We start from the raw sequence: 24864 nt of genomic DNA on the forward strand, positions 1-24864 counted from the left end.
GTTGTGATTTTCAATTTTTTAAATTGTGTTTTTTACTCAGGGAGTGTAACACAGGAACAAATAAAATGCAGCAAACATCTTTCTGAGAAACAATTGATAAACTAATGATCTAAATGACAGCAGCAGTGTTCCATGTATACTAGAAACTTTTGTCACCACAGAGGGAGGATATTGTCAATTCTATTATTAGCTTGACAGCTTCCTATTCTCATTTCTTTTTCTGACCACTTATGGAAAGTGGCAACGTATGCAACTCATGTTTGTTTTTCATTACTTTGTTGAAGGATCTTAGCTTGAAAATTGCACTTCAGTGTGGAAGCATGCCAGGTCAGCAAGGAAAATGTGATTTAATTTCAATATTTGTATTTCTCAGACTGAAGTGCATACACCATTAACTCTCTTCTTTTTAGGTGTTTTCTTCTGTGAGTTGCAGCTACTGTGATGGGAGAAGGAAGAAGTGTTGGAATGCCTTGAGAGGCTGAACAGATGACAGAAATCACATGGCAACTTGACTCAATCAAGCATTTTTGATGTTCACAAAGCATTGTTAAAAGATCCTGTTGAGAAAGGACATTGACTCAAAATATCGTATTCTGACAACTCCAGAAGAGCCCTTGATATCCAACACTTGCTGTTCCAGTTTTAAATTAGTCATAATGTTGTTTGACATCTCCTGACTGTATACTTCTTTTCTCCCTTATATTTTATGCTGTCTTAACCTGTTGGGAGTGGAAGTTAGCGTGTAATTTTTTTTACTCTGTCATGGAAGGTGTGTGCCATTAGCTAGGCCAGCATTTGTTGCCCATCGATAATTGCTTTGCCACTAAGTTAATTGCTCAGCCATTTCTGAAGTGCATTAAGAAGCAACCATATTACTGTAGATTCCACAGTCACATATAAGCCAGACCATAGAGTCATTGAGACATACAGCATGGAAACAGACCCTTCAGCCCAATGTGTCCATGCTGCCCAGATATCCCAACCAAATCTAGTCCCATCTGCCAGCACCCGGCCAATATCCCTCTAAGCCCTTCCTATTCATATACCCACCCAGATGCCTTCTAACTGTTGCAATTGTACTAGTCTCTACCACTTCCTCTGGCAGCTCATTCCATACCAGGTAAGAATTGCAGATTCTTTCCCTTAAGGACAGCAGTGTGCCAGATGAGTTTTATTACAACAATCACTGTGGTTTCAAGGTTAGCATTAACGTGACAATCTTTAAATTCCACTTTTTGTAAATTGAATTTAAATGATACCAGCTACCATCTTGATGTTTGAACCTAAGTCCCAGATCATTAACCTGCTTTCTCTAGATTACCAGTCCAGTGACGGTCTCGCTATGTCACCATCTCCCAGGTACTGAAAAGAGAGTGCAGATTGTGAATGCTGTGAAGGGAAGAAGGAAGATGCGCGTGCATTTTTGTAATGAAAATGAGAGGTGATGTCGTCTTGTGGTGGGTGGTGAGGGTCATGTTTAGGGAGCAGGCAATTGTGAAATTGAGAAGGAGAAGGCTGTTGGCCTGTTGTCAAATGTTGATTACAAAGACGGCAAAAGGAAGATGGCACTCATCATCTCTAATACTGTTGAGATTATTGAAGATGATTTGGAGGTGCTGGTGTTGGACTGGGGTGCACAAAGTTAAAAATCACACAACACCAAGTTTATTGGGAAGCACTAGCTTTTGGAGCACTGCTCCTTCATCAGGAGGTTGAATTATTTATTGCACTGCATTCAGGTCCTTGGGGTAATAAAGTGAATTACCGCAGATGCTGGAGATCTGAAATGGAAGACAGCAAGTGCTGGGGAAACTCAGCAGGTCTGGCAATATTCATGGAGACAAAAACAGAGTCAATGTTTTGAGTCCAATAATTGTTCTTTGGAAAGGATAGTATTGGGAGTAATGCTCCTGAAGATGAGAACTTCTCTTTCTCTGCTTAGTGTGCTTGGTCTTTTGAAGTCTTTCTCCCACTGACTAGAGACCATCATTCCCTCTAAGCCATGTGGATTTTTAGTTACTCCGATTAGTGTATCAACAATATCTTTCCTAATGTGAATTCTGACTTCAGACAGAAGTCTACGCAGAGGAAAAACAAATCAAAGGGAATGTAGTTAGAGACAGCTTCTTATGTCACTTGGCTTTTCCAGCATTACCTACAGAAAAAACCCAGAGACATGAAACCATTCCTGCGATTCAAATTAAATTCTCTTTTCCTCCATCCAAATGAAGCAGAAGAGAATACAATTTTACTTTAAGAGGGGAACTATTATTTTAAAACAGCCTCTGGCTGAACTGTGGGAAATTTGGAACCTGTTGGTGGGAGGAATCCACATTGTGTTAAGGAAGAATGGAGTCATGATGTTGCAGAGATTTAAAGTACCTCGGATCTGTTTTCTGGCTCAGCACATGAATTCCTAATTCACAACACCTCTTGTTCACCATAACCTGCTCAGAGGTAAAGTCTGGGCTAACATTTCAGACAACAATGTTCTGTTTAATTTTCAATCTCAGGAAGAAAGTTCTATTTGAGAACCTATAAATGAGATAATCGTACGGCCGTTACTCCTTTGGTGAATTGTGATGATTGCTGGAAGATTCCTGGTAATACACTAACTGGTAGAAAGTCAAATGTTTGACAGTCAAAAGATTCATTTGTTGAAAACTGAGAGTTCTGGATTTTCAGAATTCATTTTAATACATCGATTTTATCATGTGAAGCAGGCTAGAATTTTCACTTAAATGCATTAAATATAATGCACTATGAATGGGTTGCCAGCTATGTGTCAGAAACCATCAGCCTAGAGCAATGAAGAATGAGTCAGCGACTGCATGCCAGCGTCCAATTTAGTAATGGCTTATAAAATTGAAGATTTATCTGGAATAGAAGTCTAAGGGGAAGCTTAAATTCAAAAAAAGACTCCAAGAATGATAACAATATGACATTATCTCTGATTATCACTTTTCTTTGTTATTCAATGGATTCCAAACAACTTTGAAGCATTTAAAGATTTCTTTAGAATTAAAATCCCTAAACTGTGAAAACAGGCCCTTTAGCCCAACAAGTCAATACTGACCCTCTAAAGAGTAACCCCAGACCCATTCCATTGCCCTATATTTACCCCTAACTAATAACCTAACATTCAGGCAAATTAGCATGGCCAATTCATCTAACCTGGACATTTTTGGATTGTGGGAGGAAATCAGAGTATCTGGAGGAAACCCATGCAGACATGGGACAAATGTGCAAACTTCATACAGACAGTCACCTGAGGCTGGAATCAAATCTGGATCCCTGGTACTGTGAGGCAACAGTGCTAACCACTGAGCCACCTGTAAATTTAGAATCAAAGGAACCATTCAGTGCAGATAGAGGTCAACTGGCCCATCCCAAATTCAGCATCACATCCAGACCCAACCCATCTCCCTAGCCCACATTTCCCATAGCTAATCCAATTAAGCTTGCACAACCCTGGACACTACAGGGCAATTTAGCATGGCCAATCCAGCTAATCTGCACATCTTTGCATTGTGGAGCACCTGGAGTAAACCCACAGAGCAACAGGGAGAATGTCTGTGTAGAGTTTGCACAATTGCCACAGGCTGGAATTGAACCAAGTCTTCGGTGCTGTGTGGTATCAGTGTCAACTACTGAGCCACTGTTTGTATCTGATTAATCCCATCAATTATGGGATGTTAGAAATATCAAAGAGGATTGTCTGCGTGATAAAAGTAGCTAAAAGAGATGCAATTTTAACCTGTACAGGAGATGTTTGATTTTAAAACGTGGTCTTGGAAACAAGCTATAAATTAAAATCCTTCAGTAGCTTGCTGTTTTTATTTTTCACTTCCTTTCTAGTGTTGCGCATTAACAGAAATAACTATTGAATTTCCTCAGTTTGTTGTGTGCAATTGATTGCAAGAACCTTGATACTGGATGAACTTTATCTTTCGCAGATAGAATTATAGCATCCCTGCAGTGTGTAAACAGGCCACTTGGCCCAACAATTCCACACTGACCCTCCAAAGTGTATCCCACCCAGACCCATTCCCCTATCCTATTACACTACATTTCTCTGACTAATGTACCTAACCTACACATCCTTGAACACTATGGGCAATTTAGCTTGGCCAATTCACCTAACCTGCACATCTTTAGACTGTTGGAGGAAACTGGATGACCCGGAGGAGAACACGCAGACTCCACACAGACAGTTGCCCAAGGCTGGGATTGAACCCAGGTCTTAGGTGCTGTGATCCACCTTGCCACTCCTTACTGGATGAACTTTGTTCAGCCAAATCATGTGTCATGCAACAATATGATACCTTATTTCATATACCGCTGTAATGCAACAATTAAAGGAATTTAATAGCTGTCAAATGCATGAGGTGATCCTCAGGCTATTAAGGATTCCTTAAATGTACAATTTCTTTCTATTAGTTTTCTTATTGAAAACTCAAGATGAAGTTCTATAAGCAAGGTGAAATTAGTGAAAGAGTAGACGAGATAATCAGAATGTTATGAGTAGGTAATGGAAGGCTTGGATAATAAATGATTTGAGCTGAGGAATTCCAAGCAAGCATTAAGTTAAATTGCCAAACAGCGGGTTTTAATTATTTATTGAGCATTAACTGTTGACAAAAACAACAGAAGAATTCTCCTGTTTAGTTCAAATAGTCCTATGCAATTTCTTATCTCCTACTGCAGGAAATATTGCCTCTGAGCACTCAGAGGTTATGCTCAGTGCAATAGGCATGCACCACATTGATCTCTGGTTGTGTAAGTTGCTGATGTAGTGATTGTAACAAAGTCAGCCAGATGATGAAAATAAATTCCTTGATGGGGACTGTTAATCTGGTCCAATCAGGGAGTCCTGGCTGACATTTAAGAACAGGAGTTTCAGGCACCCGGTACGGAGGAGGGAGGGCAGGTCTGAAGACCTCCTCGTGGGTCTGCTCCTGGGCCTCGCCAAACTGGCCATAAACAGGTTCAGGCAGTGGGCCGTAGAGGGGGTCGTTAGGGCTGACTGCCTGCCCCTCTTCCGCCGTTACGTTAGGGCCCGAGTGTCCTTGGAGAAGGAGCACGCGGTGTCCACCAACACCCTGGTGTTGTTCAGGGAGAGGTGGGTGCCGCAGGGAGTGGAGTGCATCATTTCCCCCTCCAACGCTATTTTGATTTAGTCCCTGCCCTCCCCTTCACTGTTTTTGATAACACAGCTTTGCCCTTTGATGTGAAGGGCACTGCTTGTTACCTGCCACTCGGGTGTTTTCCTATTTTTCCTGGTGGTGGAAATTAAATAAAGATTTGTGCACTTTATGTCTCTCACTGTGTCTCACAGCTGCACACACACACCATGGGTGCTGGGGTTAAAAAAAAAAATAAACAGGAGATCTTGTTCACACAGCATTGCCCTTTGATGTGAAGGGCACTGCTTGTCACAGGCCACTCGGGTGTTTTCCTACTTTTCCTGGTGGTGGAAATTGAATAAAGATTTGTACACCTTGTCTCTCACTATGTCTCACAACTACACACACACACACCATGGGTGCTGGGAAAAATAAGCACTACCGCAGTTAGGCGGTAGTGTGGGGTTAATAGGAAAAAAAGGGAAAAAAAATATATAAAAAAAAGAAAAAATAAAAAAAAATAAAAAAAAATAAACAGGGGATGGTGAAGGGCACTGCTTGTAAAAATAAAATAGAAAAAAGAAAAAGAAAAAAGAAAAAAAAAAGAACAGGAGTTTCAGGCACCCGGTACGGAGGAGGGAGGGCAGGTCTGAAGACCTCCTCGTGGGTCTGCTCCTGGGCCTGGCCAAACTGGCCATAAACAGGTTCAGGCAGTGGGCCGTAGAGGGGGTCGTTAGGGCTGACTGCCTGCCCCTCTTCCGCCGTTACGTTAGGGCCCGAGTGTCCTTGGAGAAGGAGCACGCGGTGTCCACCAACACCCTGGTGTTGTTCAGGGAGAGGTGGGTGCCGCAGGGAGTGGAGTGCATCATTTCCCCCTCCAACGCTATTTTGATTTAGTCCCTGCCCTCCCCTTCACTGTTTTTGATAACACAGCTTTGCCCTTTGATGTGAAGGGCACTGCTTGTTACCTGCCACTCGGGTGTTTTCCTATTTTTCCTGGTGGTGGAAATTAAATAAAGATTTGTGCACTTTGTGTCTCTCACTGTATCTCACACCTGCTCACACACACCATGGGTGCTGGGGAAAATAAGCACTACCGCAGTTAGGCGGTAGTGTGGGTGTTAATAAAAATAAAAAAAAAGTGAGTTGATCACACAAAAAGAAAAAAAAGGAAAAAAAAATAATAAAGAGGAGTGTTTGCCCTTTTAAAAAAAAAAGAACAGGAGTTTCAGGCACCCGGTGCGGAGGAGGGAGGGCAGGTCTGAAGACCTCCTCGTGGGTCTGCTCCTGGGCCTGGCCAAACTGGCCATAAACAGGTCCAGGCAGCGGGCCATAGAGGGGGTCGTTAGGGCCGACTGCCTGCCCCTCTTCCGTGGTTACATCAGAGCCTGGGTGTCTCTGGAGAAGGAGCACGCGGTGTCCACCAACACCCTGGTGTTGTTCAGGGAGAGGTGGGCGCCGCAGGGGGTGGAGTGCATCATTTCCCCCTCCAACTCTATTTTGATTTCGTCCCTGCCCTCCCCTTCACTGTTTCGATCACACAGCATTGCCCTTTGATGTGAAGGGCACTGCTTGTCACTGGCCACTCGGGTGTTTCCTTTCTTCCTGGTGGTGGAAATTGAATAAAGAATTTGTGCACCTTGTGTCTCTCACTGTGTCTCACACCTGCACATGCACAACATGGGTGCTGGGGCAAAAATACACTACCGCAGTTAGGCGGTAGTGTGGGGGTTAAAAACAAAAAAAAAGAAAAAAAAAGAAAAAAAAAGAATAGGAGTGTTCACCTGCACACACACAGCATGGGTGCTGGGGAGAAAAATAAGCACAAAAAAAGAACAGGAGTTTCAGGTATGCAGGGGGCAAGGCAGGTCTGAAGACCTCCTTGTGGGTCTGCTCCTGGGCCTGGCCATAAATAGGTCCAGGCAGTGGGTCATGGAGGAGGTCGTTAGGGCCAATTGCATGCCCCTTTTCTGCGGTTACGTTAGAGCCTGGGTGTATCTGGAAAAGGACCACACAGTGTCCACCGACTCCCTGGAGCTGTTCAGGGAGAGGTGGGCACCGCAGGGAGTGGAGTGTATTATTTTCCTGTCCAATTCTATGTTGATTTAATCCCTGCCCTCCCTTTCACTGTTTGATCACACAGCATTGCCCTTAAGTTAAAAGAACAGGAGTGCCCCCTCTGAGAAGGGCACTGCTTGTCACTGGCCACTCAGGTGTTCCTTTTCTTCCTGGTAGTGGAATATAAATAAGGAATTACACGCTTGTTGTTTTTCACTGTGTCCCAGACCTGCACACGTGACATGGGTGTGGGGGAAAATAAGCACTACTGCTGTCAGGCGGTAGTGTGGGGAGGAGAAAGAAAACAATTTTAAAAAACAGGGACATCAGGACTTCAGTTCACTCTGTAAGAAAGAAGAAAAAAACGAAAAGGAGTGTCGGCTTGCTGGGCTGTGAGGGTGGGGGCGGTTCTGTATTCTGTGCACTGTTTCTTATCTAATTGGACTGTCTTGTATGTATTTGTTACTGCTATGTTTATGATGACTGAAAGTGGGATTTGACGTTTGTCCTCATTTCCCTGAAAACCGGTTGAACGGTAAGGTTTGGGGTCTGGCTTTGCAGCCCCTCTTCCTTGTAAACTGTTGTTTCTCTGTATGCAGCTGTGTGGCATAGTGGCTCAGTGGGGGTCAGCACTGCTGCACACAGCACTAGGGTTCCAGGTTCAATTCCAGCCTCAGGTGACTCTCTGTGTGGAGTTTGCATGTTTTCCCTATATCTGTGCGGGTTTTCTCCGGGTACTCCGTTTTCTTCCCACAGTCCAAAGATGTGTCAGTTAGGTGAACTGGCCATGCCAAATTGCCCATAGTGCTAGGTGCATTAGCCAGAGGGAAATGGGTCTGGGTGGGTTAGTCTTTGGAGTGTCGGTGTGGACTGGTTGGGCCGAAGGGCATGTTTCCACACTGTAGGGAATTTAATCTAATAGTTGCAGGATGGAGCCGTTAAAAAAAAGTGTCAGGGGATGGACTGTCCTAGAAGAGACCGGAAGGTGTGTCAGGGCAGTCCACAGGCTAGATGGTACATAGGGGCAGAGCTACAGCCAGATGGCTAGTAGGCTGTCCTCAGTGCTGTCACCCTGGGCAGGTACCGGGGCGAGGTGGCCTGAAGAGCCATTAGGGAAACTGGAAGGTGGGCAGGCCATCCTGATCACTGTCGTTCTGGGGTGGGGGCGGGGGGGAACAGGATGGGCTGTAGTTAGAAGTTGTGTCAAGCAGGCCAAGAGCCAGAAGGGATGTGAGGCAGATTGAGAACTGGAAAGGGTGTAGGGGTGGGCTGCCTTATAGTGGCTGGAAGATGGGAGGGGTGCGTGGGTTGCCAATGATATATGCACTGTGTTATTGTTCGACTTATCAGACTGTCTGTATATGATTGTATTTACTGTCTCCTTCTTAAATGATGTAAGGTGGGATTTGAGGTTTGTCCTCATTTCCCTGTGAACTGATTGTATGGTGGGGTTTGGGGTCTGGCTTTGCTGCCCCTTTCCCCTGTAAGTTGCTGTTTCTTGTATACAGCTGCTAATGTTAACTGTTTGTTTGTAATTTGTACTGGTTAATAAAATAAAAGGAAAGAAATGAACTGGAGATCTAGTTAAAAAAAAAGACCAGAAGTGTCAGACATCCTGTTCACTCTGACAGCTGGCTCTGAGGGAGCTGGATCAGTGTCTAGGACTCTCCAATTTACGTCAGGGAGGGGACTGACTGACTCTGCGCTGGCTGTCCAGATTCTGGAAAAGCACAGCAGTTCAGGCAGCATCTGAGGAGCAGGAAAATCAACGTTACGGGCAAAAGCCCTTCATCAGGAATACAGGCAGAGTGCCTGAAGGCTGGAGAGATAAATGAGAGGAGGGTGGGGGTGGGGAGAAAGTAGCATAGAGTACAATAGGCGGGTGGGGATGAGGGTGATAGGTCAGGGAGGAGGGTGGGGGAAGGTAGCAAAGAGTACAATATGTGGATGGGGTGGGATGCAGGTGATAGGTCAGAGAGGAGGTTGAAGTGGATAGGTGAAAAAGAAGATAGGCTGGTAGGACAGGTCATGGGGACGGTACTGAGATGGAAGGTTGAAACTGGGGTGAGGTGGGGGAAGGGAAAATGAGGAAACTGGCGAAGTCCACATTAAAGCCCTAGGGTTGAAGTGTTCCGAGGTGGAAGGTGAGGGGTTCTTCCTTCAGGCATCGGGTGGTGAGGGAGCGGCGGTGAAGGAGGCCCAGGTCCTCCGTGTCCTCGGCAGAGTGGGATGGGGAGTTGAAATGTTGGACCACGGGGCGGTGTGGTTGATTGGTGCGGGTGTCCCGGAGATGTTCCCTAAAGCATTCTACTAGGAGGCGCCCAGTCTCCCCAATGTAGAGGAGACCGCATCGGGAGCAACGGATACAATAAATGATATTAGTGGATGTGCAGGTAAAACTTTTGAACGATGTGGAAGGCTCCTTTAGGGCTTGGATGGAAGTGAGGAAGGAGTGTGGACCTGATCAAGTAGTCACGGAGGGAACGGTCTTTGCGGAAGGTGGAAAGGGGTGGGGAGGGAAATATGTCCCTGGTGGTGGGGTCCGTTTGGAGGTGGTGGAAATGTCGTCAGATGATTTGGTTTATGTGAAGGTTGGTAGGGTGGAAGGTGAGCACCAGGGGGGTTCTGTCCTTGTTGGAGGAGTGGGGTCTGAAGGTGGAGGTGCGGGATGTGGACGAGATGCATTGGAGGTCGTCTTTAACCATGTGGGAAAGGAAAATGTGGTCTCTAAAGAAGGAGGCCAATCTGGTGTGCTCTGTGGTGGAACTGGTCCTCCTGGAAGCAGATACAGTGGAGGCGGAGGAATTGGGAAAATGGGATGGCATTTTTGCAGGAGGTAGTGTGGGAAGAGATGTAATCCAGGTAGCTGTGGGAGTTGGTGGGCTTGTAAAAAATGTCGGTGTCAAGTTGGTCGTCATTAATGGAGATGGAGAGGTCCAGGAAGGGTAGGGAGGTGTAAGAGACGGTCCAGGTGAATTTAAGGTCAGGGTGGAATGTGTTGGTGAAGTTGATGACTTGCTCAACTTCCTCGCGGGAGCACGAGGTGGCGCCGATGCAGCCATCAATGTAGCGGAGGAAGAGGTGGGGAGTGGTGCCGGTGTAATTACGGAAGATGGACTGTTCTTCATTGCCAACAAAGAGGCAGGCATAGCTGGGGCCCATACGGGTGCCCATGGCTACTCCTTTGGTCTGGAGGAAGTGGGAAGATTCAAAGGAGAAATTGTTAAGGGTGAGGACCAGTTCGGCCAAACGAATGAGTGTCTGGGTACTGTTGGGGACATCGGGAGAGGAAGAAACAGAGGGCTTGGAGGCCCAAATCCAGTGTTTTTAGAAGAAACATGATTTCTGAGCTGACTGAATTTTATAGCTAGTATTCTTTTTTTAGTGAGAACTGGCTTTTAATTTGGCTGATTTCAATAGTCAATGTGTTATAGGTGTAACTCAGTTCTCATTAGGGGACTGTTGTTTCACTGGCTGGTTACGGCCTATGTGTTACTCTTTTCTCCTTTATTTTGAGAAAAGGACTATGTTGATTTTGTGGCAGGGCTGAGCGCTTGCACTCTGGTGTTCTATGTTTTTTTAAAATGTTTTTACAATTTTTTGGTGTTTGGTCTGAGCCCTTGAGAGGAATAACGTTTTTCCAGATGAGCTGATCCAGTATTGATAGGTCTGGCCCTTTGTGGGTGACTAGGCCTCTGTAAAGACTGAACACCCGTGTGTGTGTGCACATGCTAGGAGGTGAGCAATTGCTGCATCCTGGAATGGACTACGAGGGAAGGTGCAAATCTGGACCTACTCTTGGAAAATAAGGCAGGGCAGGTGACTGAGGTGTCAGTGAGGGAGAACTTTGGGGCCAGTGGCCTTAATTCTTTTAGTTTTCAAATAGTGAAGGAAAAGGATAGACCAGATCTAAAAGTTGAAGTTCTAAATTGGAGGAAGGTCAATTTTGACGGTATTAGGCAAGAACTTTCAAAAGCTGACTGGGTGCAGATGTTCGCAGGAAAAGGGACGGCTGGAAAATGAGAGGCCTTCAGAAATTAGATAACGAGTGTCTAGAGAAAGTATGTTTCTATCAGGGTGAAAGGAAAGGCTGGTAGGTATGGGGAATGCTAGGTGACTAAAGAAATTTGAGGTTTTGGTTAAGAAAAAGCAGGAAGCATATGGTCAGGTATAAACAGGATAGATTGAGTGAATCCTTAGAGTATAGAGACAGTAGGAGTATACTTAAGGGGAAAATCAGGAGGGCAAAAAGGGGATATGAGATAGCTTTGGCAAATAGAGTCAAGGAGAATCCAAAGCATTTTTACAAATACATTAAGGACAAAAGGATAAGTAGGGAGAGAATAGGGCTCCTCATAGATCAGCAAGGTGGCCTTTATGTGGAACTGCAGGAGATGGGCGGATACTAAACGAGTATTTTTCATCAGTATTTACTGTTGAAAAGGACATGGAAGATATAGACTGTAGGGAAATAGATGGTGACACCTTGCATAATGTCCAGATTACAGAGGATGAAGTGCTGGATGTCTTGAAATGGTTAAAGGTAGATAAATCCCCAGGACCTGATCAGGTGTACACTAGAACTCTGTGGGAAGCTAGGGAAGTGATTGCTGGGCCTCTTACTGAGATATTTGTATCATCGATAGTCACAGGTTGGGTGCCGGAAGACAGGAGGTTGGCAAACGTGGTGCCACTGTTTAAGAAGGGCAGTAAAGACAAGCCAGTGAACTATAGACCGGTGAGTCTGACCTCAGTGGTGGGCAAGTTGTTGGAGGGAATCCTGAGGGACAGGATGTACGTGTATTTGGAAAAGCAAGGACTGAATAGGGATAGTCAACATAGTTTTTTGCATGGAAAATCATGTCTCACAAACTTGAGTTTTTTGAAGAAGTAACACAGAGGATTGATGAAAGCAGAGCGGTACATGTGATCAGTAAGGCGTTCGACAAGGTTCCCCATGGGAGACTGGTTAGCAAGGTTAGATCTCACGGTGAACAGGGAGAACTCACTATTTGGATGCAGAACCTGCTCAAAGGTAGAAGACAAGGTGGTGGAGGGTTGTTTTTTCAGGCTGGAGGCCTGTGACCAGTGGAGTGCCACAAGAATCGAGGCTGGGTCCACTGCTTTTCATCATTTATATGAATGATTTGGATGTGAGCATAAGGGGTACAGTTAGTAAGTTTGCTGATGACACCAAAATTGGTGGTGTAGTGGATAGCGAAGAAGGTTACCTCGAATTACAAACAGGATCTTGACCAGATGGGACAATGGGCTGAGAACTGGCAGATGGAGTTTAATTTAAATACATGTGAGGTGCTGCATTTTGGGAAAGCAAATCTTAGCAGGACTTATACACTTAATGGTAAGGTCCTAAGGGGTGTTGCTCAACAAAGAGACCTTGGAGTGTAGGTTCACAGCTCCTTGAAAGTGGAGTCGCAGGTAGATAGGATAGTGAAGAAGGCTTTTGGTATGCTTTCCTTTATTGGTCAGAGTATTGAGTACAGGAGTTCGGAGCTCATGCTGAGGCTTTACAGAACATTGATAGGTCACTGTTGGAATATTGCATGCAATTCTGGTCTCCTTCCTATCGGAAGGATGTTTTGAAACTTGAAAGGGTTCAGAAAAGATCTCCAAGGATGTTGCCAGGGTTTGAGGATTTGGGCTATAGGGAGAGGTTGAATAGGCTAGGGCTGTTTTCCCTGGAATGTTGGAGGCTGAGGGGTGACCTTTTGGAGGTTTACAAAAACATGAGGGGCATGGATAGGGTAAATAGACAAAGTCTCTTCCCTGAGGTGGGGGAGTCCAGAACTAAAGGGGAAAAATATACAAGAGACCTTAGAGGCAACCTTTTCAGTCCGAAGGTGGTATGTGTATGGAATGAGCTGCCAGAGGAAGTGGAGGCTAGTACAATAGCAACATTTAAAAGGCTTCTGGATGGGTATATGAATAGGAAGGGTTTGGAGGGATATGGACCAGGTGCTGGCAGGGGGGATTAGATTAGATTACTTACAGATTACTTACAGTGTGGAAACAGGCCCTTCGGCCCAACAAGTCCACACCGACCCGCCAAAGTGCAACCCACCCATACCCTTACATTTACCCCTTACCTAACACTACGGGCAATTTAGCATGGCCAATTCACCTGACCCGCACATCTTTGGACTGTGGGAGGAGACCGGAGCACCCGCAGAGGAAACCCACGCAGACACGGGGAGAACGTGCAAACTCCACACAGTCAGTCGCCTGAGGCGTGAATTGAACCCGGGTCTCTGGCTCTGTGAGGCAGCAGTGCTAACTACTGTGCCACCGTGCCGCCCACTAGATTGGATTAGGACATCAGGTCCACATGGAAAGGTTGGACTGAAGGGTTTGTTTCTGTGCTGTACATCTCTCTGACTATGACTCTTTGACTAACTTTCGAGGCAGGAAAAGTTCGAGGGAATGTAGGCTAAGGGTCCAAACAGGCATTTATTTTTACATGTCATCTGACGGATAGTCTCCGGTGACCCTCATTGATTATATTACCTAGTCATGGTGACGAAACATCTGAAAACAAACCTTCCAGCTCATTGAGCTAACTTACATACTTGTCAGCAATCTGAGCTGCAAATCTTCTCAGACAGATCTATTTTTAAATTAACTGCAGTTTACCAAATTTGGACATTTGCCAAGCAAACTTGTAATTTCAAGCCTGTGTTCCCTTCATGTTTTATTATATTTTCTAAAGAGCCTGATCAGAGATGTTATTGCTCGCCTCTGAAGGACTTGAACCTCTGCCTCCAAGCTCAAAGGCAACAACACTACCATTTTGCTGCCAAAGCCCCTCCCTACATGCCTTAAACTGTTAAATCCTTACAGGTATAGCCAGCTGGGTGTTGGTAGATTATATGAATCAATAACAGGTTTGACAACTTCAAAGCACTGCATTGTGATTATTTGGTCTTTGCTTGCATTGTTGCAGTTCTGGTGACAGCATTTCATTTTCCCTTTGCTGGCATAATATTACTTTAATGGGATGAAGATTTTAGGTCTAACATCACTGTGTAGAGCATGAGCTTCCTAATGCCTCAAAACTATCCATTTAAAGCCAACTTTTAGCCTTCTTTCTGATGGAAAATGGTGGCAGAATAGGACACTCCAGCTGGAACTCCTCTGCTTCACCAGTTCCTTTTTTTTCCTGCAGGTGTTCTTCCTCCCCTCCCCTGACCCCCACACCGCACTCCCCCCCCCCCCCCCCTACAACTGTTAACATCTTAACCTTACCTGGAGGGAATGGAGAATGGAGGCAAGTCAGAGTTCAGCTTGGCGTGGGACATGAGTTGGACACCATGATGTGTAGGAGGTGACACGCAAGCTGGAGCCTGCTGTGGGAGGCAGTCTGAATCCACGCCAGTCTGGGAAGCGAGACCTGGAGGTGAGTCCTGGGCCAGAGGCCAGTGTGTGCAGGCAGCGAGACCTTGAGCTCTGAAGCCCAGTGGGCATAGACTCAGTGAAAAGGACTATGATTTGAATACTTTTTAAAAGATACTTTCTATTCTTATTTTACACAAGTACTTTTTCAATCTTTATATTGCTATGCTAGACTTCTGTTTTACTCTTTCAATTCTGTAACAAACACTTAAAGTATCTGTACCTAAGATGGTGCCAAAGTGGTGACATTACAAACCTTTCACTGCACTCATTTGAGTACATGTGACAATAAAGGCTATTCTAAAGGCTGTCCTATTCTTTGTAATCTCTTCTTAACAATGCTGTATAGTTTTTAAAATGGACACTATCAGCAACTGAGAAATGTTTTAAGAAGTTTCTTTAAGTGTCAGAATGTGAATAAAGGTAAAAAAACAAAATTAAAGTTGAAATTCAAATTAAGAGAAAATAGGAGTGAATACAGAATTGATGGAAAACAGGATGACAAGGTAAACATAGCTCTTAAAATGCAAAGTGAATTCTAAATCATTTGAAGTTAGTTCTGTTTGCTAGTTTTTGCTAATGTAATAGTTATCATAATAGTAGACATATTTTGAAATATCTTCATATAGGCATGTCTCTGTTCCTTCATGATTCCCTACCTTAGCTCCTTGTGCTGCTGTCCCTTATTCTAATTTATCATTGGACACCTGTTCATGTTCCTGTCCTCTCAAATTTTCTCTAAACTTCTCTGCCTTTGGTTTATAAACTCTGGTTAGATGTCTTCATGGAGGTTTCATCACATGACCTTCTGCTGCCTACCACTCTAACACCATTGGTTACCTGGCAAACATTCTCATGGTCCACTGCCATCCTATATCAATGAAAAGCTATAAGTCTCTTCACTATCCATTAGATGATCATTGATGCTCAGTAATGCAATGTTTTTGCCATCTTTTATGACTAGCAATGTGTAAAAAAAATGAGAGTCAGACTTTCTGAATAACGTTCTCATTTTTCTCTTGTGCTGTTGACAGCAATATGCAAGGAATTGCTCCTTTGGTTCTGAAAACTTCAGCATCATCCATTCGCTCTGTACTTAGGCGCTCAATTCCTCAGCTGTCCAGGGGGAAAAAATGTGCTGACAAAGCTCAGTAGGTCGAGCAGCATCTGTGGAGAGAGAGAAACAGAGTTAACGTTTCAAGTCTAATGTGATCTTTTTCAGGATTGATTTAGCTGTTTCTTTGCTTCTCTGTCCTCACCCCTACTTTTTTTTACTTCACGTGTTCTGTCTCTTTTAACACTTTAATTGCTCTTTTTGTGCAGAAATACAAATTATTGCATAAGAGACCTCACCTTTTTATTTTTGGACTGCAGACTAAAAAGTAAAAAAATTGGACATTGCTTTTAAAAGAGTTATTGGAAATTTCAAGGGAAAAAAAACAAGTGAAGTCAATTGATATTTATGAGGAAACATTACTTTCTGGGGGACACTGAGTATGAATGAAATGTTTTGATTAGATTACTTACAGTGTGGAAACAGGCCCTTTGGCCCAACAAGTCCACACCAACCCGCCGAAGCGCAACCCACCCATACCCCTACATTTACCCCTTACCTAACACTACGGGCAATTTAGCTTGGCCAATTCACCTGGCCCGCACATCTTTGGACTGTGGGAGGAAACCGGAGCACCCGAAGGAAACCCACGCAGACACGGGGAGAATGTGCAAACTCCACACAGTCAGTTGCCTGAGTCGTGAATTGAACCCGGGTCTCAGGCGCTGTGAGGCAGCAGTGCTAACCACTGTGCCACCCACTAATGAACTGTACTATTGGGGTGAGGAGGGCTCAGTATAGTAATAGCTGAAAATGTGTTGCTGGAAAAGTGCAGCAGGTCAGGCAGCATCCAAGGAACAGGAGAAGGGCTTATGCCCGAAACGTCGAATCTCCTGTTCCTTGGATGCTGCCTGACCTGCTGCGCTTTTCCAGCAACACATTTTCAGCTCTGATCTCCAGCATCTGCAGACCTCACTTTCTCCTCAGTATAGTAATAACCATTTTGATTGATCAGCTGCAACTTAACACAAACTCTGAGGTAATTGTAAACTGAGAAGCAAAGGACATTGGCTGCATTGATATGTCTTGCTGCCAAGCTGCTGTCTTTCAATTCTCTCTCAGTAAAGGTGGCAAACTACATTCAGAGACACAGAAAGAAAATATTCTAAAATGCAAAGAAAAAAATATTCTGGGTCCAATCAGTTAACTAGTGAGCGGAAGACTGATCATTAATGTGCAGATAAAAAAAAAACTGACATTGTCAAAGAACTGAAACCAACCCATCCAATTTTTGGTGATTTGGATTTGCCAGACAAAACTGTTTCCCTTTTTGTCTCTATTCACAATATTTGTGCGTTGTCTGTTTCTCTTTGTAAGGATTTTTAAAAGGTGTAACTTTAAGCTTTCCCTTTCATTTTCCCTTTTTCTTATCATTGGTTAAGAAGATCAGTTTGGTTATAATAAATTTCATTACTTGTTAATGACACAAAGCTGATATGTAGATTAGATTACTTACAGTGTAGAAACAGGCCCTTCGGCCCAACAAGTCCACACCGACCCGCCACCCACCCATACCCCTAACCTAACACTACAGGCAATTTAGCATGGCCAATTCACCTGACCCGCACATCTTTGGACTGTGGGAGGAAACCGGAGCACCCAGAGGAAACCCATGCAGACAAAGGGAGAACGTGCAAACTCCACATAGTCAGTTGCCTGAGTCGGGAATTGAACCCGGATCTCAGTCACTGTGAGACAGCAGTGCTAACCATTGTGCCACCATGCCACCCAAATTTCTTTTAACCTGAATCTGACAGTCATGTAAATTAGGCATTTTGGTAATTTAGTTTTTTTACATGTGTGGTAACTCTCAGAATAATGGGCTTGATATCAGCAGACTGTCCCAAGTCAGAGGTGACAATATATTAATGAGCATTATTTTCATCTTCAGAAATGGAAGTGGAAGTGCTCAGAAGCAGTTGCTACAAAGAAAGCCACCTTCTCAAGTCAAATAACGTTCCAATCTGAAATTTTGTCAGTGACTTGATTTTATAATTTAGTAGCCATTAACACTGACATACAACAGGCTGCTCTTTCTGCTCTCTCATTCTCTCACTGTTGTCTAATGCCATTCATTCAGTAATTGAATACACCTCTAATGAACCCTGCAAAGAACTTTCAAACCAGAAAATAAACATACGCTCACAATTTACTCAACAATCTCCAGAATAAATGGCAAACTAGCACATGGTCCATGTAAATCTTATTGACTTAACTCCCATGACTAAGTCTAAAATACAATTGATCGTGTAGCAGCGAGTTTGTTAAGCAAATTTACTGACATTATTATCTATTCTTGGAGGTTTATGTCAGCTGCTTTGAATGTCCCCTTGGCTACAAGCATTGGTGCTAGGTCCTACTGCCCAGAAGACTTTAACTTGTTTGGGTGCCCACATTGGCAGTGCCTGCTGCTGCCACTCGCGCACCGTTTCGGTGGTTGTGGAGTGCACTACCTGATGAAGGTGCAGCACTCCGAAAGCTAGTGTTTCCAATGAAACCTGTTGGACTATAACTTGGTGTTGTGTGATTTTTAACCATGTAACATGGGATCACTTTCCCAGCCTCATGAAATGTAAACCCAGTGCCCTGCTTTCCTCCAGCCAAGCCTCCTGTACCTCACAAAGACAGGTCAAGAGAAGCATTTTATTCCTTAAACCCATGAGCGGAACACACAGTAATGACGGCTAATCGGCCCTGCTCTGTTTTACTCGCCCAGGCCTCATTTCCCCTCAAAGCAGTAGCCAACTCTCTTCCAGGAGCCCAGGTTTTTATTTTGTTTCCATTTTAAGATTGCCAATTCTGGACACAATCCCAAAGATTTGGATACATGACCTCTGACCTCCAAGCACACACCTTGTGAAACAGGGTGTTCCCTCCCAGTTGGAGGCCACTTCAGTGGTCCGGGGCATTCGAACTCAGACCTTCAGGTAACCATCCTCCAAGGCAGACTTCGGGACAGGCAGCAGTGAGAAGTGGCTGAGCAGAGGCTGATAGCTAAATTCATTATCCATAGGGAGGGCCTCAACCGGACCTTGGGTTCATGTCACATTACAGGTGACCACCATTGCACCACACACACACAGATACTCCTAAACACACACACACACATACACACACACACACACACAGAACCTCCTATACGCGCACACACAGACACTCACACATTCCTACAGACACACTCCCACACTCTCACATGCACCCTTTCACAGACTTAGACCCCTTTACACTCTCACACACACATATACACTCTCTCTCACAGACACTCACAACACGCCCATCCTAGACACACACACTCACACATGCACCCTTTCATAGACTTCGACCCCTTTACACTCACAACCACATGCACACTCTCACTCACAAACACAAGCGTACACGCACACATACATATGTACATTTGTGAGGTCAATTTGTACTTGCAGAGTTATATTGTACTTTGTTCCAAAACTGCATGAACCCATGTAAGACTCTGTTAACTCTTTTTTAGATTAGAATCAGTCTAAATGTGATGGCACAGGCAAGGGGGACTAACACCTTCAACACATTATCTGGGCTGACAGCAATTGTTAAAGTTAACCTGAGAATGTAACTTTTAAAATAAGTTTTGTGATTTACATATGAAAGAAATGAAACTAACATGGTCATTCTAACAGATGAGAGACTTAGCAAACAATCGAGGTATTTTTCAATGCATAATTTCAGTTACATAACACTGTAAACTTTTGCTATAAATTTTGTGTTTTATAATTGAGCCCTCCACCACCACCTGAGGAAGGAGCAGCGCTCCGAAAGCTAGTGCTTCTAATTAAACCTGTTGGACTATAACCTGGTGTTGTGTGATTTTTAACCCTGTGAAACAACTCATTCCCCAAATCTCTATGAGTTCTTTAACAAAGTAGCCATGATCTAAATAGTTGCCATTTAAAAATGCTGGTTTTCGACAGCATGTGCAGAGATTCTGTTTTCAAATAAAACATTTTTTGGATGATCCAGCCTCCCATTTTTCGCAAAATGTCTTCCACAGGATCAGAAATTATGTAGGGGATTTTCCAAATTTTCATTCTAAATGTAACCTGGACTAGATGGGGATTGGAATGTCTCTCCGTTTAACGTAATGTTCCTAGTTTTTCTAATAATCTTAGATCTCAGCCTCTCGATTACAGTCTGAAAACATTAGTTTCTTTTTTTTCATTTTGTGCCCAGATCTGAGGTTTCCAAGTGATCAAACCTGTTCATCTCCAGCCACGGGTGAGGTTCTCTGCTGTAGTCTGACAAAAGCACACCCCAGCCGCAGCCCCTTCCAATTTATCTCAGCCCCACCCCCCCAGCCCACAAGTCACATTCCGGAAGAAGGGCTTATGCTCGAACCGGTGATTCTCCTGCTGCTCGGATGCTCCGGACCTGATATGCTTTTCCAGTACCACACTCGGAACTCAGAGCGCGATATAGCTTGAACGCACCTCCCTCGGCTTGTTACATTATTGCTGCAATGTTTCGACATGTTCTTTAATTTACCAAACCTGTCCAGGAGCCTTTCAGAAAACATTACGTCCCGCTGTCTTCAATGGAGTTAGATATTTAATTGCGGTACAGTTAATTATGTTGGAAATCTAATTAAAGTTTAATATATCTTCTCAGGCACACTTGCCCCCACCCCCCAAAAAAGTCGATTCCGTTCAATGAAATGATTTAACGGATTTTAAGTTTTCGATGAGTAGGATTTAGTCTCCCTGAAGGCTCTGCAAGTTGTAAATGGTTGTAATTAAGGGATCAAGGCTCACCTCTGGACCAGGTTGGGCTTGAACTCGGGCCTCCTGGGTCAGGAGCAGGGACGCTACCACTGCATTACAGTAACCCTTATTTGGAGCGTGTATATTCATTATTATATTGCTATATAATTACATTTGACACCCCTTTTTTTGTTTTGTTCATGTTAAATCTGAATTTTCGTTCACGTTTCTTCCAATCTATTTCAAAATCTCAAAGTCTAAATTATGACCATTGTTACAGTTCATTTTGACCAGATGTGGTAGTCAGAAACAAACCCATATTATTTGAAACTAACAAAGCTGTCATTTTGCACCAGAGACGCATCGCGCAACTTCGTGATGTTGCTCACTAGAATTAAACAACATTCAGTGAAATATGTTTTTATCCAGTAATAATCTAGTTGTCAGACTTTTAGTTCATTAATTCCCTACGAAGCCAATGGATTCGTTACCACGACCCTGCAGCTTAATACTACCCTGATAAAGGGTACAGGGGGATTTTTAAACTGTATTTTTGTTGTATATAATTATCTGAAATATTCCATCTTTCCGCTGACCAATACTTGACCATAGTACCATTGTAACTATACACTGAAAATGCGCTTCCTTATCCAGTTTCTTTTAGTTTAACTGGATCTGTTTTACATTTTGACACTTAGAAAAATAAAACCTTTCACGACATTTCAATGAAGAGCAAGCGCAAAACTCTGCTGGGACCCATGCAACCACAAAGCTGCTCAAAAGTGTTTTTTTGTGTGCTTTGATTTCACTGTGTATGCTTCAGGCCAATTCAAATCCAACAACCTGCTCTAAAAACTCTGCTTACAGCCTGACAGCTGTGGCAATAGCAGCTGACACAATGCCCAACATGCTAAATCGATCAACAACATTCCAAATAAAACAACATACATTCTAAAAGGTAAGAGATTCGCTATTTCTCCCCAGTGTTAATGGATCCTGTAATAAGTTTCAGGAACCCGATCCATATCTTCACAATGACATAATCAGTTCTCCTGTGGCCAAGTCTTTTGTTTTAAATAGTTCGATACAATTTTTTTTTGCGATACGTATTGCTTACAGACACGAACGAAGATAACTCAAAAGCGCAAATCCACACACACCACTTCTTTTGGTTATATCAATACATCTGTATGTACATTTCGACTCATAGATCTGAGACCTGACATTCTACAGCTATAATCAGAGTAGAATAGAATTGTCTGAATTTACAATTAAGCGTTAATAATGTCACAAATAAGTTCAAACGAACGGAAATTATTGCATTCCCATTGCACATTTGAATTATGACCCTTATTATGGTACAATCAAAGTTTATGAAGCTTTTGACAACGACAATTACTAAAATCCCAATTTAATGTTAATTGATCATGGTCAAGGAAATTGGTAAGCCTAATAGCCAAAACAAATATTTTAGTCATTAATTAGAATAATTTAAAACTTAATAAGTTTACTTTTCCTGTTACCGCTTGTCTATTTCACTTCATAATTTTTTAGCCAGAACGGCTTCAAACACCGTGGTGCCACCTGGGGGGAGTTATTGATGTCTAACCGTCATGCAAGGAGCACTGCACCATTTCATGTCCTTCATCTCGGAGGGTCCAATCAGGCAGACAGGTTTCGCAAAGTCACAGCTTCTTTCGAAAAGATATTTTAAAGCTGAAATTTGGCTATCAGCAAATCTCCGAGTTCTGCAAAACATTTTCATTTAACGGACAATGCCACTAATCGGAACAATTGCCCTTGAACAGATTGGATTTCTGCTCACCCTACACTGACTTAGCCGTGCTGCAGTTCACTCCCGGCTGAAATTTCCACACCGTTTCATTTCGTTCATTTATAAGCCCACAATCTTGTATCTGATTGTAAATTCCATTCAGCAGTCCTTCCTTTTATTTTCCTACATAAGGAAGCTATTTGGTTTGCTTCACTCGACAACAATCAATGAGTTTCCTCCTCATCAGTCTATTCCCTCCTGGTTTGTGAAATATTCAAATTCTAATTTGTGTTTTTGTGGTCTATAATGTTTGGAGGCGATTTACCTTCTCTACAAATGAACACAACTCCCTCATCATTCCTGGTATTTTAAACAAGAAATAATCGGTGCACAATAACGCTTCCATGATACTTTTGGTTTCAAACAAATATTGTCGTGGCTGTCCTATCACATATTAATGTACCAGGGGGCATTAGGCTAAGCTGCACTCACTTATTCTCACAGACAAATGTATGATACATATTTGTCAGATACATTTAGTTATCGGATCGCGGCGAGGTTAAACGAGACGTCTACTAAGTGTCACGTTAAGTTAGACAGGTCATAGGTGATGTACTCTTTTGAAAACTTCCAGAATGTTAAAGTTATACTGCGGTCAACATTAGAATGTAATAACAGACCCATTATGTGATGGGATAAACTCGCAACTCCTGATCAGAATAGACTGGAAGTGCTACTTTCAAAAGCAATGCGTTGTGCTAAAGCAACCCCTTAATCATCAAGGTGAGTTCAAATACAAAACTGAAGACAATAAATTATCCTAATCAATACAAGTCCTCAGTGTAAATTATTTCCTTTACTTATCAATCAGTGCATGATGAGCAGCTTTATGCACTATACTATTTGACAGGTAGTTTGACTGATCTCTGCAATGACTTGACCGCCCTAATCCGCAGTTTTGATCAAATTGGGCATAATGGATTCCTGAGCTGACCTGGATCATTTGCCTCCTGTCTAGGTACCCGTATTCAGTGATGCAGGCATCCTGGACCGTGTGTCAGCATCTTCAGTTCTGACTGGCAGTGAGATGCTGCGCTTCGACGCGACCAGCTAACCTCTCGCCGGGGAATATTGTTTGCCGAGCTCCAGGCTCGTTTGCCGGACTGAGGACCATTTGTTCGGGGCTACTCGAAGATCTCCAAGATGTGCGACTGCTTTCATCTACCCTTCCCAAACTGGCGAGGGGATCCAGCCAGTGGTGGGCTTCTTACTTACACTTTGTAGCCTGGTGCTGATGCTTTGATTTGCTTTTGCTGTGCTCTGGATACGCTGCCCCCCTGTTCCCTGCAGCTTTAGGGCGCGGTCAATGTGTGCATGAGCCAGACCGTGCAGCAAAAGGATTAAATGGAAATAAACACTGCAATCTCCCCCGATTCGCTGCTTGTGTTATGGCTGATGCATTGCAGAATTATTTTGTATAAATATCAGTGTTATGCAGGTGTTTTACAATAACCGAATAATATGTTTGATATCTGCATGCTTGCTTGTGTTCACATGTTATCTCTTAGTCTCGAAAATACTGTTCTAGTGACTTGTTTGGGCGTCAGCATCTCATGTAAATGTTTCACTCTTTAACCCACAGCCCAAGTTTTTTTTTGCTCAGCAGGCGCTGGAGTTAGGTGTACAATAGAAACTGTAACATACTTCAAATAACCCTGGGCCAAGCCCTGAGTAGAATGTACTTTCTAAGCAGTCTCAAACCAGTTGAGGCGGATTCGGTGCAGTTTGCACAGCCTTTTACTGGAATGGCCGGCGGCACTCACCCAGCGCTCTTTAAACGGGTGGCTTTAACTGGATCGTACACTCAGAGAGACTGAAATGACACATTGGCGAGGGCTCATTGAAAAACAAAACTGTAGCAATATGTTGAAAGTAAGTGAGCTGGCTGTTGGAGTTATCTCAGGCTGGAAAATCAATGGAGCCGAACTGACTTAACGCTCATCCCAAAGCAGCCTCTCACTGTCGTGTTGCGCCCACTCCCCTTTCTGACCATGGTCCGCTCCGCCACAAGTCTTTCACGGTGAAACTGTGGTGGAAAAGGCGGAACCAAAACCACGTCTGGTGCAGTGATTAGCCACTAATCGCCGCGCGAAAACATGCACATCTTTAATACCAGTCTTTTTTTGTGTGAAATCAGTTCAAATTTGAGTAACGTGCTACCAGTTTTTGGCTGGTGGTTTATGAAAGTGTCGGCTCTCAGCTGATTTTACCGGTCCAATGTGAAAAGTGTCCCGGGTTTGTGAAAATCCTAGTAGACATGCAAGAACAATGCAAAAGTAGCCACAGTTTAGCATTAATAATCACCCTGGCACTGACACGGCATCCTCGAGAATTATAAAGACAGTTTAGTGCAAGGAAATAAATTGTCAGCTGTACGAATAATGCTTTGATTTATATGGAACATCTTTTACACTCCAGTCTTTGTTCAGAGTTCAGATCAGTTGGAATTTAGATTTAGCAAGAAAATTCTTGTCTACAGTTGTTTGACTTTGTTAGATTGCCTGCATTGAGGCACGCCCAAGTCAGCTAGAATCGGTAGCATTCAGAAAGCATCACTCCATTATGACAGCGGTTGAAAAACCGTCAGTACAC

At 43.6% G+C, this 24864-nt stretch overlaps 1 long non-coding RNA gene across 1 annotated transcript; it reads right to left on the reverse strand.

The window, feature by feature from the left end:
* Window positions 1-15586: 15586 nt before the first annotated feature.
* Window positions 15587-23623, reverse strand: LOC132817926 (uncharacterized). The gene is made up of 2 exons (XR_009644934.1): window positions 23488-23623; window positions 15587-15761 (listed from the first exon to the last, which is right to left on the reverse strand). It is a non-coding gene; the product is annotated as an uncharacterized LOC132817926 (long non-coding RNA).
* Between the last annotated feature and the right edge of the window lie 1241 nt (window positions 23624-24864).

The sequence above is a fragment of the Hemiscyllium ocellatum genome, chromosome 8 (assembly GCF_020745735.1).
Source record: "Hemiscyllium ocellatum isolate sHemOce1 chromosome 8, sHemOce1.pat.X.cur, whole genome shotgun sequence".
Taxonomy (NCBI): Eukaryota; Metazoa; Chordata; class Chondrichthyes; order Orectolobiformes; family Hemiscylliidae; genus Hemiscyllium; species Hemiscyllium ocellatum.